General features: G+C 36.5%; 1 long non-coding RNA gene across 10 annotated transcripts in view; it reads left to right on the plus strand.

The window, feature by feature from the left end:
* The window catches only part of LOC137481086 (uncharacterized), a 203,478-nt gene that overhangs the window by 100,818 nt on the left and 83,747 nt on the right, over positions 1-18,913 (plus strand). The window contains exon 1 of one of the 10 annotated variants that reach the window (XR_011003304.1): positions 13,270-13,442. The exons of 8 other annotated variants lie outside the window; for them this stretch is intronic. This is a non-coding gene — a long non-coding RNA (uncharacterized lncRNA). Of the gene's footprint in view, positions 1-13,269; positions 13,443-17,585; positions 17,716-18,913 lie in introns of those variants that run through there. One more of the 10 variants, XR_011003306.1, reaches the window with a different exon arrangement.

Raw genomic sequence — 18,913 nt, forward strand, 5'->3', positions numbered from 1 at the left:
CTCACTGCCTGGGCGCTGGGAGAAGCAGAAATGGCCTTGCCACTGTGTGAGCCCTGCCCAGCAATAATGAAATCATCTCTGTATTTTCAACACTGTTTTCAGCACAAATCCAAGCCACAGCCCCACAGTAGCTATGAAGAGAATTAACTCTGTCCCATCCAAAACCAGTTCACTTTCAGCTTGTCTGTTCAAACACCAAGGGCAGGAAAGAGAGAGCAGTTAGTGCTTTGCTCCACAGGTATTGACAAACATCTGGAAGATCTGGGGGGTGTGTTGGGGTGAGGAATACAAATCCTAAAACCATTATTTCAGTGGAGTTTATCTAAACCATGTATATTTTTTAGAGTGTATCTTACCTTCTACTCTGTAGAGATGTTTCCAGTAGAGTTCCAGAATTGTTTACAGCACTCCCCTAAAAATTCCCAAATCCGTTCTGTAGCTCTGCACGTTTCAATTTCTATCATATAGTGCTGCTGTTTCATTGCTGGCTGAGTGTGTAAATCCATGTATTTCCTCAGTGAAAAACCACCACAGAGCTGTGCAGAGCTCCTGAGATTTTGCACTAAGTGCCAAGCTACTTTGCATACAGTTTGAGTTTCTTTTCCTTGGGACATGCAAAATGTACAGCTCAGGTTTAAACTGCCTCTGGTTTAGGTAAATCTTTTCACTTGCTTCCTGTATTGATGAGTTTGCTCTAATGTCTATTCACAAATCTAGCTGGAAAGGCACAAATTTTATTCCAATTTGCGATAATTCCCCTAATCTTAATGTTTATTTTGGTGAAGATGTAAAGGTCGATGATAGTAAATACCTCTCAGGTAAAATGCAGTGAGTTTGGAGATATGTGGCATTGACTAACTTAAACTTGTTAGTAAACCTGGGGAATTCCTTAGAAAATAGCTGTTTAGTACTCTGCCAAATGTTTAGGTGCTCTTTTTTATAAAAAGTTTTCTCAGAATTACTGTGTTGGCTTTTCAAACTGAATATCCCTAGTTTAACATAACTGGTGAGAACAGAGAGCGAGCAAGATTTCATAAAAGACAATGGAAAGCTTGCAAACTTCCTTTTTTCCTTTCTTGAAATAGTTAGGCATGCATTAGGCCATGACTGGTGTGGGTGGGGTTTTTATTTCTGAGAGGGAAAGAGAAGACTTATGGCAAATGGATTGGTACCATGCTGGAAAAAAATATTAACAATATTTCACTTCTTAAATATATAATATATAAATTATGTATTAAAATATAGATAATATTTAATATACAATATTTAAATAATAACATTTAACATAGAAGATATTATACATTAAATATATATTGTATTTAATATATATAATATCTCCTGTCTATACACATTGGGGATTTTTTCCTACTTTCTACTCCATTTTTTTTTGTCTACCTCAAGTCTCTGAACAGGTTTAGTTAATCACTGCTTATATCAATATGTAATTCAGATACAGTGGTTGCAAATTTTGATTCCCATTTCTTTTGAGTTGCTTGACGAGAACTAAGTAGCTGGGGAATGGTTCTTATAAAATTATACATCCAAAGTAGTGCAGACGCAATGGAAATATTAATGAACGTGATTGTTTTGACACATAAGAATTAGAGCATGTTTAAATATTATACATAGTGTATGAACTGCTGGCACAAAATTAGAAACATGAGATTTTTTTTGTCTAGCAAATATAGTTTGGTTTTAAGTTCTTCTCAGACTTAAAGAAGTCAGTTTACTTAAGTTACCTTTTGAGGCCTTTTAAAGTCTCTGTATTTCAGATTAAATGTAGCCAAAGAGACTACACATAAGAGTGGTTTGATGAACTCCAAAACTCTGATGTTTCAATTCTAAAAACCAGATTAATCCACCCTAAATTACTTTATGTTCCATTTTCATGTTTATAAAATGAATTTTACTGTTGTTTTTTTAGCAGCGTTAAAATTTACATTTGGTAAATTCTATACTTCTGTCATAATTTATACTTTTTGCTCTTGTGACCAGTTTTTTTTAAATGCAAATAACGGTAGAAATACAATGCATTTGTCTGATGTCCTAAAATAAAATGCAAAATTTACAGGGTTATAAAACCATGGGTTAGAAAAGATTTAGAGGATCTTGAGCCAGGGCTATTTTCAAATGTTTGTATTGGGGTGCATGGGATTTGCAGGATGTTTTATGCTAAGAGCTTTTCAAAGTGTTTGTTTAGTAAGACTATCTGTTGTGGTTTTTTCATGTTTTACAAAGTGTCCTTGTTTTAAATGGCAAGATATGATCCCAAAATTTTAATGGCCAAATGTGTCCTAGAAAGTATTAAAATATTCAGCTGTGATTAGAACAGTCAGTAGGCTGATCTTTTTACATTTGGGCTTCATGATGGAATTCTGTTACTTAGCTTTATTAATGGAGGCTTTTGGGATTTTTTAAAAAGAATAATGGAGTTTGAGATATGGAAATGTGTGCTGGAAGGCTTATTTTTTTAATAGGAAACTAAATATGTCTTAAAGGATAACTTTGTTCAAATGAGTGAAATTATGAATAGTATATACTTGACCTGCTTTTAAAATTACTCATGTTTCTTTATAATGTAATTCATGCAGTTAGTTTGTCCTGTTTTTGAAATTTGAAAAATCAAGTATGTTCATCAGCCAGCTCTCACTTCTATCCATAGGCATCTCTATGGAGAAGTGTCATCTTGGTATACTGATCATTCTGGGATTAGACTCTATGAATTCCTGGTTCACTCAGATCTCTGAATGACAGTGGAGTCTAGTTAGAAGAGATATAACTTCCTAGTAGAAGGTGGTTGAATAAATAAGGATGACAGTGCAATATAAGAATTTAAATTTCTTAAATTTAAATGCTATGCTTCCCCCCCCCCCCCCCAACTTTTATTAAACAGAAATGGTTAATCAAGTATCTATTCCAAAGCCCATTGATTTTAGGCAACAGAGCTTCCCTCGTGTTCTGTGTCGAAGTACAGGCAGCCTTAATCTAGTGGTTATCCTGCATGCAAGCTCTAGTTTCAAATGCTGCACAGCCTAGGACAGCTGTGTCAGGGTTACACAGAGCTTTTGGGTGGTCTCTGGATGTGCCTCTGTTGCCTCTCAAGCCCAGGTATCTGACATTCTGCTCACGAGTTTGGAGAATTTGCACAGCCAGTAGTTAAGATGCTTTCTACTGGCTTATTTGATTGCCCAGATGATTATTCAACCTTTAATAACTTGATCAGCAAGGAATTGTCTTTGGAACCTTTTAAGGAATCTGAAATCCAGCTTTCTTTGGCAGAATTTCACTTAAGTGTTGTGAGAAGAAAAGCATTTTTAGTACAAGACATGACCACTGAAATTTCCTTACAAGTGGATGTGCCCAGGCCCAAAATATCTATGTAAAATACTTTGCAATATCTTGCAAAATTAATCTTTTCATCTTCCCATTTCCTCCATAACTGCATGCTTTGTCAGGTGAATTTTACCAGTAAATTCCACTAGAGGATGACTTATGTGCCTAATTAAGTCTCTGGATTATATCTTAGACTACACTCAATCTGTGTAGCAGATGCATGTTCGGAATTTCTGATCCTCACCAGTAGTTCCAAAGAGAATTTGGTTGTTCAACTCCATGGCTTTAGCTTGCAGGAGGAAAGGCTGAGGAAGGTGAGATGATGGTTTTCATTGTAAGACAGATACTCAACTTAGAGGACTTATTTTCGGGGTGCGGATACTAATATTTGTACTTGTTGTGCAGGGATATATAGTTTTGCAGGTCTCTTAGGTTCCTGCTCTTTACTTGAGCTGGATGCTTGCCTGGGCTTGTTTTGTTTTAACCAGCTGCACTGGGAAGGGGAGCAGTGAGTAGACATGCAGAGAAGAGCTGAACCTGACAGAACCTGCTGCAGGAGAGTAACTGGCTTCCTGCAGAAGGTGCAGTCTGCAGGTGTGACCTCATCTGTGGCCTGGCTTGGGTTCTTCCCCTCGTGTGAGTTCAGGCCTGGGTGAGGACAGAAGGGGGTTCCATGGTGCTTGATCCACTGAACACACACACAGGTAATGAACACACACACGAGGCCAGGAGAGGGGTCTGTGTGCAGCAAGCAACTTGTGCTGAATTTTTGAAAGCTCTTGGCCTGTTTTTCCCATTTCTGAGATAGCTCTAATCTATTTAGTATCTGGCATTTATTTTTTTTTTATGTCATCATGGTGTTCCTAAAACTATATGTTTTGCCCCTTGGAAAAATTAGAAATTCTTATTTCTTTTCTGTAATTAAAAATCTCAAACCAACAAGACCAACCAAACAAAATCAAAATACCATAAAAAAATCTGAACAGCTACCCAAACACAGAAATTCAGTGACTCATTTATAGAGTCACTTTCTTTTTGATATATTTCTCCCTGTGGTGTGTCTGTGTGATACGCTGAGGTTTGGGGTGGTTTATTTTGTTGCTCACATTCAGGATAACTGCAGGCACTGATGTTAAGAGTGAAGCTTGTTTGGTTTTTGTTTACATTCTTCTTATTCAATCTATTGGCTGTTTGTTTTCAGATTGATTTCAGTTATTTACTGTTTTTCCTAAAATGATATTTTGATGCTCTTTTTCTCTCTGCTGTTTCTCTTGATGGTTTGGTATTTATTGGAATGCAGGAATCATGGTGAGGATATTGATCTGTGCTGGTCTTTTTTTTCCTTCTCTCACATGGTCATTTAGATTGAGCCATCTGCTTGCCTAATAGTGGGAAAGCTGAAGAAAGACATTTTCAGCTCACATATGAATTGTACTTTTATACAGAGGTTATTCACTTGCAAATAAGAAGATTAAACTATGATTTGGTGGCATTATGTATAAAATAATGAAAACGAATGTTCCTCCCAAATATTTTCTTTGATGTTGCCCCACTATGGATTCAAACTGTGTCATATGAAGCATATCTTTTCTGCAATCACTGCAGCAAGTGGGCAAGAGAAAGGACCATCTTTATTCTCCTAATTTTCTCACAGTTAATATGAGAAAAAAAAAAACTTTGATAAATGCCCTTCATCCAAGGGTCTGAAATACTCTGCAAAATGGCTTTGTGTAGCATTGATGATTAAGAGAGGAAGGAGGACACATCTCCTGGAAATCTGCTCCAGGCTGAGGACTGCCCTGTGAGCCTGCACAGGAATGCAAGCAGAACCTACAAAACCTGACCCCTGGGCCCCACCTGCTTTAGAAAACTGAAGTTTATTTTAAGCAAAATTTATGCAAAATAAACCCTCAACATCTGATAGTCTGAAACCAATCAAATATTTTGTGTCCATTCTGATTGAATGAAAAAGTGGGAAAATAACACAGGTAGGAGATATTGTGGTGGACGTGGTTTAGCCTGATCTCCATTTTATTCCTGGTAAACTGAAGTCCATTGGTCACAGAACTGGCCATAGACTGTCACAATGGGGGCTTCAGCAGGTTCTCCAGAGAGGTGCCACAGGCAAATTAAATATTTATGAAATTGCAGGGGGGAATAGGCAGGGCAGAGGTGGTCCTGCAGGATATTCCTGACTTCTCTAGGCTAAAACATGGGAGTTTCCTCGGTTTCTTTGAGAGTCTGGGGATGGGAAGGCTCTGCTGACATCTGTCTGGAGTAGCCATTACCAAGCTCTAGTCTTATAATTGTCCTCTCAGGAGGAAAATTTTCCCCTTTGACTGCAGAGAAAACCTGTGCAATCTGCCAAATGAAATGTGTGAGTTTTGATTGTCAGGAATATCAGTAATGCTGTTAAATGAAATCCTTCAGTAGTTTGACTGCTGAACATTATGGGTTAATCTGGTTCACATTTGGTTTCCACTCAGCTGTGTCTTCCTTACCTGTTTGCTGTCTCATTATTCCCTGGTAAAGCTCTGTAATTTCTAGCCCAGCACTTGGGAACACTCCTTTGTGTGCAGTGTGGTTGTCTTAAAATTCACATTCTCTGTAACATCTTAGCTCTCTTGCATGATGTTTCTCAGACTCTAGATTCCTTTCTGATGTCTGCAGTGGAAAAGGGTGGGAAAGCATGTCTGGGATTCCACTTTTGCAAATCCTTCTGCTTGTAGTTACTTCTACAAGTAATCCCTTTGAAATCAATAGGGAACATTCCCAGTAGTAAAAGTTAAAGAGTCTGAAATGTCTTACACAATAAAGCCTAAGGCTGGGAAACACTACAGAATGTTGTATGACTTCATTACAAAGTGCACCACCATGAAAAAAAAAAGAAAGAAAGAAACCCCATCTTAAGTAACCACTAATTAACTTATGCTCGGAAAGTGAGGCAGTAAATAATTTTGGAAACTATTTGATTTTCTAGTTGTCTTTATTTAACATATCAACAGGGGCTTTGTTAGAATCTCAGCTTAAATATTTCAACTTTGAAATAGTGCTTGTTTCAAGAGCACATGAGAAAATAAGTCTGATCTTTGACAGATTCAATGCAAGGTTCTCTGCCCTCACTTATAATCTTGCATGGACACTTCCCATCCATTGGTTTTACTTCATTCCCTCCCAGCCCTGTTGACAACCAGCTGTTCTGGTGGGTGTGTAGCTGTGATATCTACTAGCATTCTCCTGGATTAAAAAAAATGTAGAAAAGAATAGTTTTACAAGTATACTGTTTTAACCAAATATTGAAGTAAATAGGAGTATTTTGAAAAGCAACTCTGAGTCAGGACTTCAGTAGATTACAGCGTAATCAGCAAGGCCAAATTATGTCTGGAAGCACATTTGTAAATTTTGGTAGAAACTGCTGCCATATATCTGGAGTTAAGAGTTTGACCTGCTTTTTCACAGCAACAGTACACAGGTAGTACACTCTTTCTTCTAATGACAAATTTTCAGAGGCCACAAATGATGTAAAATCATAAGTGAAAATACAAAAATCTCTTTCCAAATCCTCAAAAGCTGAATAATGACTCAGTATAAATGTCCACATGCAGTGAACGGAAAGTAAAGCTTGTTGTTGAGAACACCTTTTTTATAAAAAAAATACAGGTGAAAAATGCTGATTTCTAGGTGGTGAAAGAATTCTGTGCAACAACCCACGGTTCGTGTATGAGGCTGCACATTTTCATTTTACAGCTCTGAAGAAAACCAGAGAATTTGTAAAGTATAAAGGAAAAAAGTTCTACTGTTTTTAAATAGTCGTTTCTATAATGCCCAGTTGCAGCCCATAGAAATATAATACTATAAAACTGTGGTGACACATATGTATGCATGCCACTAAATACAATTTTATAATGAAAATTTTGTCTTATGAAGGTGAAACTTATAGATCATATTAGAATTCTAAATTTTTTTTATGCATAGCAATCAAATGACCTCTCTATATTGCCACATAAAGTATAGATTTAAAGTTAAATGATCCAGTCAGTCATTTAGCATTTTCCTAGGCCATCTTTTGCTAGAGTTGTTTACATATGATTCTGTTATTTCTGTGTTTGTATTGCTTACATTTTAAGAACTGAAGAGAGAATGACACTTTTAAAAACTGTTTTTAATAGCCTTTGTTTATTTTTAATACGTAGTGTTCCAGGCTCTTGCTCTAATGATTTTTTTCACACTGCATTGATAATTAAATTCATTCATTTTCCTGGCTGCACAATTCTTTTAAAATAAAAAGTTATGGGTAATAATACCTATTATGTTAAAAGTACAGAGGAGAAAAGGGCAGATCCATAGCTTTTAGTACAAGGAGAGCCAATGGATTTTGCAAGTTACAGGTTTAAATAAAATCAGAAATCTCAAGTCCTCTCTCTACACTGCAGGAATGGTGGATCTCAAAGAACTGTGTTGTTTTTCTCGTGCAATAGTGTGTGCTGTGTTTTTCCCAGTAAAACAGGAGCTGTGGGTATGTGGTGTGTGATCCGTCGCAGGATATTTATTTATAGTCATTTTAGAAATGGTGCTAAGTGTTGGTCCTCTTGGATGACTGGAAACTGTTTGTGTGTTGCTATCCCCTCACATACACATGGTAGCAATAATCTTCACACCTCTTCCACTCCCCCTGCCACAGTGATTTCATGTCAATACATTGGGGAAAATATTGTGAACATGCGAAACGCTGGGAACAGAAGATGCATATAATAAAAAAATCACCCCATTCTGATCTTATTTATTGGCTTATAAAGCCTCTGCAATTTTTATCCGTTTAATGAGATTTTAGATTTTGCAATTTTTAATTTATGCAAAAGGAGTTTACTACTTAATTACTAATAGAGAAGACATTCTTAGCCTCATATTTATTTTTTTTTGTCATGTTTACAGAACTCAAGAAGAAAAAACATTATGTCCATTTGGTCAAACACATACTTTAATTGTATTTTGAAAAAAAATCAGTGCAAATTAGTTAAGAATTAAAAAAATTTAAAAGATATAATAATCTCATTTTGTAAAATTTACCTTGTGAACTGGAATATCACCAGTTTTCAAAAGCAATTCACAAAAAGTAATTTTGAAACAGTGATAAACAAGATGCTTGAATGAGAAGTGAGAGAAATTCTGATCAATTTGTAGGTATTGCTTTATTGCTTTTCAGCGCCTGAACTCAGGCTCATGAATTCCTTTGGACTCAGTTGGGTGGAATTATTTTTTCTTGCCTACCCCTGGGTGCTTGGTCTTTGATTGGCAGGGCATCTCTTCCTCTGAAATAGCTTTTCTCTTTTTTAAGCCTTCCTCTTGTCCTTTCTGTCTCTTTACCTTTTGCATTTAATTTGTATTTCTTTTCTTGCTTAATCCTCAGTGTAAGTCAGTTTGATTCTAAGGTTAATAAGGCTGGTGGAGCCATTGGAGTAGAGTCTTGGGGGGGGCCCTTGGTGGAGTCTTAACATTAAAAGCCCCTTTAGAGGTTTTCCTTTCTACCTGCTTTCTTGCAGGTGTATGAAAGGTAGGAATGCATAGCCACAAGTGTTCATCCCACTTTCCTCTCCTGTTGGAGGACTGCTGATGTAATTTTGTCCCAGCACTGTGTTCCGTGAGATTTAGGTGTTGACCATTGATGATGAAAATGGAATTGATGATGAAATGCATTCATTGATGATGAAATGCATTAGCTGAAGACTGCTACCCAGCTTTATCTAATTTTATTTAATAAGAGTACAGTGTCCCAGTTAGAGAGAAAAGAGTTAAATCTTCTATTATTTCAGGAGTTGAAAATGTTTTGTTCCTGTCACTTTTTGTGCTTAAAATATATCTGCTACCTGTATTGCCTTTAGTAATTCTCACCAGGCATCTCGTAACTTTTCATACATACCTGTAATTAGTGTGGATGGTTCTGCCTTGGGTATCCTCAATTCACAAACTTGTTAAGAACAAATGAGTGACTTACAGGAGATCTGAGCAATAATCACTGATCCCCAAGTTGAACACCACACAACCTGTACCAGTGTCAAGTGCCATCACTGATGTATTTGAAAAGGCAAAGACTGAGATGCCATCTGAGACACTTGTCCTGTACTAAGGAACAGGATGTTCTCCCCACTGTCTAAGGTCCATCACAGAGGGAGTCATGAGGGAGCCCTGATGATCTTTTTAACTCACCTGCTTATATGTGCTGGTATTATGATCTCCTGTCTCAATTATTTCTGCTAGACATGCTTGAGTGTTCTTTCAGAGCTAAAGACAAGGGTGTTACACTGAGCTCCTGCTCATGTGTTGGTGGAGATAATGAACTCCCAGATGCTGAATCTCTGAGTTTGTCAGAAGTTGTTAGTCAAATCCTGTAGGAGTACTGAAAGCATTCCTCATGGAAGTCTGGAATCAAAGTAGGTTTGAATCAGCATCATCAAGTTGGATGCATGGCTCCTGTTTGGGTTGACTTCTAATGAAAAGCTTATGAATTAAAAAGAAACAGCCAGAAAGGGAAAGGGCAGGTAAGAGGAACCAGGCTCAGGAGCACTGAAAGTATCAAATCCAGTAAATTTTAAGCTAACTTCTAATAAATATGTTGTGAGGGTCCTCAGATTATTAGGTAGTGTGATATAGAACAATTCTATTAATAGTGGCAAAACAGGCTTTTCTGAATGACACTTTGTAAATGAGTGAACTGAAGTGAATATCTGCTTGAAATCCTGTGGGAATGTGACTTCTTGGGTAATTCTAACAGGGAATTTGAACTCTTCATTACAAATGACTGACCATTTTGTAGCAATTCCAAGCAGACTTGAGGTTTGGCAGAAATCTCTGTATGAACTGCTTCATTTTGTAACTACATATTGTTCTTCAAAGGGTGAGAAAGCTGAAAAGTGCAGGCAATTTAATTACTGATTTGTTTTTCTAATGGCTGAAATTGGTACATACTCTTAGACGGTCACTGTCCTGTGAATTTCCTTAATGACACCACATAAAAGGGATTTTGGTGCACAAATTAGGTAACAATTGAGGAAAAGTGAGCATGTGCTTTGCAGTGAGAGGTGTCTGCTGGCTGCCTGAGGAGGATCCCTGCTAAGGTCAGTCTAATGTGGAGGGAGAACTTGTGGCATCTAGACCATGTGGAATATATGTGCTTGTTTCAAACTGTAGTTTACTGCTATTTAAAGAATTACTAATTCTTTTGAAACAGTCTCCAAATACCCACTGCCCAATCTCTTGATTCTAGAGAAGATGTGACATCTTATTGTGGAATATGTTGAAGTTTTAGGAAGGTGAGACTGGACTATGGCATTTAAAAGTGAAGTGATGCCGCTTTCTCTACAAAATGAGAACCAAGGATCTGCCTCCTGCAGCAGGTGCCTGGGTGGGAGAGAGGTCATATCACAGTCCTGGAAAGTTTCTTCTGTTGTCTGGAATTTTCCTGATAGAAAGAGCTTGGGGTTTGCTCACATTCTTCCCCCTTTACACAGTTAAAGATGTTTTTGGAACATGACATTGGGTCCTATTGAGGGGAAAGGCTCAGGGGCCTCTGTCTTCCTGCAGGTCCTGCCTGAGCTTTTAGCATCCTTACAGGTGCAGTCCTGGGCCCAGAGCCTTCCTCAGCCTGCAGGAGATGTCCTGTCTTACTGGGGATTTTCACTTAAAAACACTAAGTTTCTTTCACAACAGGAAGTCTCTTCCCATTTTGAAGAGTCTGTAAAATCTGAAGTACCAGGACCTTATATCACACTATGCAAATATTCTTAAAAAACCTTCTTTAAGTTTGCTTTGCAGAAATGTATGAAGGCTTAAAGAAAAAGGAACATATTGAAGAGTCCTTTGTGGATTTAACAAACCTCACTATATTTTTCAGGCTGAAATGTGATTTTATGTTACAATACATTTGTGAAAACCTAATTTTGCTATTCAGCGTTGTGTTTATCCTAATAACTAGTTATTTCACTGGCTTCCTCAACAAAGAGAAATAAAAACCAGGAAGAAATTATCCAGTTGGTGGTAAAATCACAGTGTAGGCATGCTTACAAGAGCAGAATTATTACAAGTCTTGTTTCTTTGATGAGGGAGTTTTGTAAATTAGCTCACTTTTGTATTCTTGCAACAAACGCATGCAGAGAACTCTACCCTGCATCCTTCCTGCATTAATAAATAATCATTCTGCATGGTTTTGGCTCTAATCACTTATGCAGACAAAGGCAACTTTAGTAAGAAAAATGTTCCTGTGGAAGGTGTTTGGGTAACTGTGACTGCAGGTGAGAGATCTGTATTCTGTGCCAAGTGCTCTCTTGTCCTAACAGTGCTGGTGCTTGATCTGTGCTCCAGTGAGTTGGTGTTTGAGTGCACCTCTCACTTTGTGAGCAATCAATGTCAGTAAAAAGGGCAAAACCATCCCCCAGCAAATTACCCTGCTTAAATCCAGTCTATGGCAGTCTTATGATTCCTTATATCTGGAGTATTTTTGCAAAAGTTAAAAGAAATAATATGTTAATTTGCTGTATATTAGTGTAGTGCAGTGTACAAGAACAAGAGTGTATCAAATTCCTCACATTTAAAGTATCTGGCTAATAGGCTGTTAAAATGATTATTCCATCAAAATATATGCCCGGTTAACAGTTCATGATTAGCATCCCATGTTTTATACTCAAAGTTTATGCCCATATACATTTTTAAATCCTGTGTTATTGCTTATTTCAGCCTTGGAAATACTGGAAGTATGATTAGCAGACAGATAAATATTTTTTTTTCCTAAGAAGCAACTGATTTTTGGCAATATTAAAATAATTCTAATGAAGGTGTACAATTGATAGCTGAATTTCTCCTATGAATATATTTCACTTCCATGCAGGCTGTTCCAAAAATACAGCTTCAGCTGTTTCAGACTGCTTTAGAAATAAATTCCCTTCCCCAGTTTTGCATGATTTTTATAAAATTAGGTCAAAGGAATTTTCAATTGAAAACAGTACTTTGTCATATTATCTACAACACATGTCTAGCAAATTTATAAATCCAGTGCTCATTTGAGTAAAGTTCCAAATCATAATGAATGGTTTAGACAGCATTATCATCAATTTCCTACAGGTGCAGCTGTGGAAATCAGTGACTTCAATCAAACGCCTCTGTCAAGTTTCACTGCACTGTCATTTTTTACATTCAGGTTTTGCTAAAATTAAAAAAAAAAGGACAATTCTGTAAATGTCTTTACAGCCTTTCTACCTTTGGGTGGTGCTTTTGAGCAGTGCTGTGCAGTTGTTTCTGTTCAAAGAATTCAACAGCACTCATATTTTTACCCTTTATACTAACACTGTATTTCTTTCATGATATTATGGAGTTAAAATTGCACTGTGTGTTTTAACACACATTACAACAACCTCTTAAGGCAAAAAAGTAAATTCATGCAAATGAGTTATGGAAAGTGAAAACAATTGTGCTGCTTCATTCATTGCAGGGATAGTTATTGGAAACAGGCATTTTCCCTCTGTGGACTCTGCTTACTGTGTCTTGTGCAAGTGTCCATTGATAAGTTATTTTTTGAATACCAATCTTTAGAGGGTTTATAAAAGGACATGCGGAAAAAATGCATGGTCTATATAGGTTGCTTTAGGTAATTTAATTTTTTTTCACTTATGTCTTTGAAATATCGTTGCAACAGCTTGTTCCTGTTGCTTTGCTAGTATCTGAAATTTAGAATAAAGGAGAAACTTCATATTTTTGAGCTAGTGGGTCACTTCCTAGTTTACAGTACTTCATATGCCACTGGCTTTCTGCAGCCTTCCTATATGAAACTCTGCCATCAAAATCCAGTCACATTCAATAAAAGTGTAATGCTGATCCTTTTGAAGAGTTCCCAGTGTAAAGAACAGCGAGGTTATAGCAAGCTGACCCCCTGCACCTTGTGAAGAGCCCAGGGCCTCTCCTGCCTTCAGGCACGCAAGAGAACAACCTGCACTTCCCACCAGACCCCCCTGCAGACCCGCAGCTCTGTCTCTGGCACGTGCGAAACCACTTGTTGCCAGCAAAATCTTTTTGTGAAGCTGTATAAACTTAAATCCTGAGGGGTTCCTGCTCTTTCCCTGTGGGTAGGTAGTTTGAGCTCTGTTAAATTTGAGGCATTGTCATTAGGTGGTGAAAATCTTTTCCTGACTTAAAATCTGACTTATTTGCTATTTTGTTTTTTCCAAGTGCTTGTGTAGCTTGTCTTCATGCAGTGCTTGTGTAACTTTTGGACAGGAATTTAAAAAGTTTTAGGCTGTGAATATTTAAATTTTGTTGCAGATGGAAGAGTTGCCAAACTTTATCTGTTTTAGGCTTCATTGTAAAGGCTATAAATTGTAAATTAATGATTTTTTACTAACCTTTTATTTATATAAAACAATGATTAAATTTTTTATTAATTGGTAGTGCCATCTTTCTAGTGATGGAGTAGGGTTCCTTTCTGTGTAAAGTTGAGGGCTACCTGTCTGTGTCTTTACATTTCACACCCTCTTTGAGAGAGCAGCCAGGCTCCTGTGATTTCACCTCAACTTTTAACCTGTCTGGGCCCCTGTGAAATTCCCCTTAATTAAAGGAAAGCCTTTAAAAGGTAAACACCATTGAGTTTATAGATGACAAACTTTTAGAATATTCAATTTCTGCTGCATTTTCTGCAGTTAGGCAGTGATGGCAGCTGTACTCTAGGCTGCACGGAGAGCTGAGGCAGAAGCACCCAGAGCTGGGCACTGGTTAATCCATGCAAGGGTTTGCAGCATGGGGCTCCTCTTTGCATTTCCAGTTCTGTAACATCAGGCCTCTTCTGCAACACAACAGTTCTTTGTTTTGTGGCCTTGCTGAATTCAGCTCCATGTTAAATGATCTTGCCCGTTTGTCATTCAGTAACAACCCTTTGAAATCTCTTTTAACTGCTTTGGTTTACTTTGTTACCGTGTTCAAGTTTAATCTGAAAATAATGTCTGATTCCTTCATCCTCCCTAATGAGTTATGAGTCTTCTCTGCCTTTTTTTTTCTTTTTTATGGTCAAAATATAAAGCATCTGTGTGCTGTAATTCTCTTAATACTTAAATAAATGATGTTTAAGAATATTAAGAAGTACTTGGAAGAAAAATTTAGTGTCCATAAATCAATTAAACTAATGTGTACAAAATATTCAGTAATATATGGGGCCAGGCATTTCAAGCATTTATTTTTTTTCTGAATATATGTTTATAATTCAGCATATCTCTTTTTTCCTGTGCTGCATAGAGGTCTGTGTGCTAAACTGATGCAGTTTCAGTTAATAAGTGAGGAAAAGAGGTAATACTTTAAACCATTTTAAAGAAAAGGCATTAATGTAATATCTGAAAAATAGTAAGCAAAAAGAAGGCATTTCTCAAAGTATGCATTCAAAGCAGTTTATTTAATAAGTTCTTTCTTGGGTGGGAAAAATCCCCACTCCCTCTTTAACCGCGCAGCAGCACACCCAGGTATGCTGAGATGTTAGCAAAAGTGTTGACCATGCAGAATGTGACGAGACAAATGTCTTCTCATTGTGTGAAGCATGAAGGCCATGATAGATGATTTCAAACAACAAAGCGCAGCCACTGAGACAAAATTAGTGTTGTTTTAATTACCAGTGTCTGTAATGTTATCTATCCATAACTGTCTTGAAATAGACTGTCAACAGAAAGAGACTTGAGTTCATACTTCCATGTAGTGTTTCTTAAGTTGCAATGGTGTACTTTTATAGAAAGCATTTAAAGCTTTCTTTGAAATGTTTACTTATAGCTTAAAAGAAAAAAAAAAGTTCTGTACTTTAAGAAAAGTGTCATTTTATCCTTCTAAGAAAAGAAGTGAGGAGTTCCTATTAAATGCTATTTGGAAGTCAGGGTAGGGGGCAGAAAATGGAACTTGGCCTGACATTTTTCAAACAAAGTTTACACTCGGTGAGCTGTGTTTTTTGTCAGTCACAAATAGCATTATGACACTAATAGTAAAGAAGATTCCTTATTCCTGAAATATTCTTGAGTTAAGATGGGGTGTTCTTCATACATTAGTAAGTGTATATATTGTGAAGATGAAGCATTTCTTGCTTTCTGAGCTTGCAGGAGATGAAAGATAGGCCAGCTTTTGAAAATGGTCTACATGGCACCTGCTACAAATGAGCAGGGAAAGCAATCGAGCTAATAGATTACAGTAATTATCCAATCTTTGGCTAGTTTGTATTGGCAAACTATAAATACAGTACACATTAGAACAAGGTGCTTACAGAATGTACATGAAAGGTCAATGTAATTTGCAAGTCGCTAGTCATTAGAATATGCTAAAAACCATTGCTTCAGGGCTCAGATTTTAATGATGAATACATTGATTATTAAGTAGCAGAGGAAAAATGTAGCAGAGCTACTGTAGTGTAATGATAGGTCGCTTTATTTTGGGAAGGAAATCAACTAAGCTTCAGAATGCATGCATTGAGAAATATAATTGCAGTGAGGAAAATTCCTCAGAGGAGCTTGGCACATATTAAAAGCAAAAACTTGAGACATGTTTGTGATAAGATTACTAATAAATCTCTGGTAAGTCTTAGACTCCTGACAATAACACAGCAACAGAGCACTTCATCTTCTCCATGCTTTAGAATTTAAGATCGGTCACAAACAATCTAAATTACGACTGATACTAGGCAGATGCAGTGCTGCGCTGTGTTGCTCATCATAAATCTCCTGTTCCTTATATGCAAATTAAACTCCATTTTAAAAGATAATTTTTCACATGGTGATCTCCTTTATTTGTGAAATACCAGGGATTCTTAATGTTAGGAGAGCCATCTCAGGAATACAGTGTAACCATTGCTTAGGGAGAAGAGAAAAAGGAGGGAAGTTTGTTTGGAATAGTTTGGACATCAGTGCATGGGATATTTCAAATAACTTATTAAGTTAGACACAGCACTAACACTGTTTGTAGTTTAGCTGTGGCCTTGTTTTCTTCAGCAGCTGCCTGAGTAACTTATCTTTGACTTTAAAATTCTGTCTTGTTTATATCAAATCTTCAAGGTTCTTTAACTCTTACAACAGTAGAACAGAACATAACCAAGCCGTGTAGACAGAAATGTTTGTCTTCATCAGCAAACAGGAACTCCCTTCAGCTGTTCATTTAAACCTGCAAGATTATCTCCCTTCAGTATTTTGAAAATGCTTGTGTGTGTATTGCTGGTTTCTCTGTCCTATGCAGATGCAGAGTTTTGGGAATGGGATATTGAGAATGTAGATTTAATTAATTGCTATACAGATGTTATCAAAACAGGCCATGTATTAGGGGAGTGAGATCTGAAATGCAAGAAATTTTGAATATGGGAGAAAGGATGTTAAAAACTTTAGGAATTTCCTTAGAAAATTTGTTTATAAGCTGTTTTCATTAAAAGACTTTAAATGCTTCTGTGAACCATACCTTGTGTTCTGTAAAGGGAAAGAAATGTGTAATGGCAAAGTACAGTACATATCAAAACTGTTCTTTCACTTGGCATGTTTGATAAGTCTTAAAAATAACTCATGCTAAATTGAATCAAGCTATATGTTGTACCATCTGAGACACGAGGAGAGAATGGATAGGATTGAGGAGCACTTAGCAGAACATTAATCAGATAGGCCACATTTTTTTTTGGTATAACTAATTCTTGCTCCTTTGACATCACCAGTCTGCATCACTTAAAATTCTGATCTGGCTAAGATGGTTTGCTCTGTGAATAATGGTTGATGTTGGTGTCAACATACTGAGTGTTCTGTATTTCTTAGGAATTGGAATAAATCCTGTCTCTTAGTCATGTGTCTAGAACTCGACAAGTGATAGCTGCAGGTTAGGAAACTTTTTAAAGAGTAAAAAAAGTGAAAGTATCCATTGAAAAACAAATAAACAAACCCCTACTGTTGCAATTAATTAGAATTATTCTTAAGTAACCAATGTTAGGTCAGTAACCCAGTATAAGTCTTTATGTTTTCAGATTATCATTTATCCATAGATGTTTCTCCCAGTGTGATGTCCTTGATCTTGATTCCAGTTTTTTCTTTTGAAACTTGTTGGCAAATCCCTACTTCTGAAACAGCAAACAGTGCTGTAAAAAGATTAGATTATGCATACTTAAGAGTGTTTTTGGAAGCAAATACAGGCTGTTGGTCTCCCTGAGTGATTTTGTTGTTGACTGTCTGGCTGAGGTGGGTATGTGATTACAGTCACAGTAAATTTCACATTCAAAAGCAAATGAGCACTGGTTTTAGTTCCCTTGTTCCTTATTTGCCCTATTGAAACGGATACTCTACATAGTGCTGTGTAGTACAATGATGTGAATTCATCAAAACATGCATTAAGGGGCAACACTACACAAGGGTAGGGATATAAATATATTTTACAATTCTTAGCTTCCTAGCATAAGAATAGTTCACCAGTGAATGTAAATTTACAGTAGGTGCTTATCAAATGTGAAAATGCTTGCAAATCAGAAACAAACTTTGGCACTATAAACATATTTCAATGATAGTTCATGCAAAGAATATGTTTGATAGTAAGAAATAATGTTCTCTTTTAGTTTCTACATGAAGCAGGTTGACACATTATTGTATATGGAGAATTATAACACTTCTGAGTCAGAACACTGCACACCAGCTTTAATCCTTTAATCAGAATGCTTATTATTAAGGAACATGAAATGGCATAAAATATTATTTATTTTTAAAGCCAGAAAAGAGCATTATCAAGCATAAAGGGATAATAAAGAGAAAGTATAGTTAAATCAGTTGATTTTGCTTCTGTTTTCCATACAGAAGTGACATATGTACTATCAGTCTTCTATGTTTTTTAAAATGCTTAATAGAAATATTGAAACATGCTAATTTCTTGCATAGAAAAAGTTATCTGACTTTTGAAAGTAAGTTTTGAATGCCACTGTGACCAAGTGGTTTTTAAAATACTTGATAAAAATATTGAAATAGGCTAATGAATTATGTAAAAGAAAGTTATCTGACTTCTGAAAGTAAGTTCTGAATGACTGTGACTTGTACATTTGTCCCATGTACGTGTGAGTTGGAATATTTCAGTCCACTAGAATAGAACCCTATAAAATCTTTTGGGTTTGACTGTAGGATGCACTTGTACAGACAGTAATTGGCCTGTTACAGAGATATTAATTAACATGTTAGAAATGTTTTCTTTATTAATGAGAAATTCACACATACTATTTAAATTAATTTGTATAGTTTAAAATTAATTTATTGTGGCCTTTGATGACCTCAAATCTACTAAGACAAAGCTGGAGTATTGTACTAACTGTTAAACCATTCATTAAACATTTTATGCAAATAGTGTTTGTTTATAAACAAATTAACTGCAAGGATTTTCAAAACAGGTGCTGTGTTGTGAATGCGTACTAAATGATGTGGTACTGAAAGAATTAATTAGACCTTCAGATGTAATTAGTTGCAATAATTTGCGTGATTAGCGGCTTGGTTAAGAAGTAAGACACACACATTGTAATGCATGGAAGAGTCACTGCAGTAGCTTTGTCTTTCATACGGTGAAGATGAGATTT

Source organism: Anomalospiza imberbis, chromosome 12 (genome assembly GCF_031753505.1).
Source record: "Anomalospiza imberbis isolate Cuckoo-Finch-1a 21T00152 chromosome 12, ASM3175350v1, whole genome shotgun sequence".
In the NCBI taxonomy this organism is placed as follows: Eukaryota; Metazoa; Chordata; class Aves; order Passeriformes; family Viduidae; genus Anomalospiza; species Anomalospiza imberbis.